Here is a 470-nt window from a genome sequence, read left to right as displayed (position 1 = left end):
AAAGCCTACGACGCGATATTCCACCGAAACGCTATTTTCTTCTTTTTTTTTGAAAAATGATCCAGGCATTTTAAGCTCCTTTTTTTGGGTCAAAGAACAGACGCCTCAAAAGAATGAACCGCCATGCCGAGCCCGCACCTGCTCCCGTTTTCTGTTGATCATGGGAAACTTCGACAAATCAATATGGCGACGCGGAAGGAAGTCCCGTCCCTAGTATTAAGGTCGCTTGATGCTACCCACTTAGCGCTTAATTAATATACGAAGGTGGCTTTAATTCTAAAAGATAGAGCTCACAAACTCGCTCAGTCGAAGACAAGGATGCTCCACACGGCGTAAATTATAGAGCCTTTTTTTAAGGCACCTGTTAGACACACAGTCCTCCCCCCCGAGGCAGTGCGCTGAGGGTGTAATTTTCCCTCGCTCGGAGCAGGTGGCGAAACAGCGGTTATCTGAACATGTGTGGCGGTGAG

Source organism: Penaeus monodon, chromosome 28 (genome assembly GCF_015228065.2).
Source record: "Penaeus monodon isolate SGIC_2016 chromosome 28, NSTDA_Pmon_1, whole genome shotgun sequence".
NCBI lineage: Eukaryota > Metazoa > Arthropoda > Malacostraca > Decapoda > Penaeidae > Penaeus > Penaeus monodon.
The sequence above is the reverse complement of the archived record's forward strand: the minus strand, read 5'-3'. Positions refer to the sequence as shown.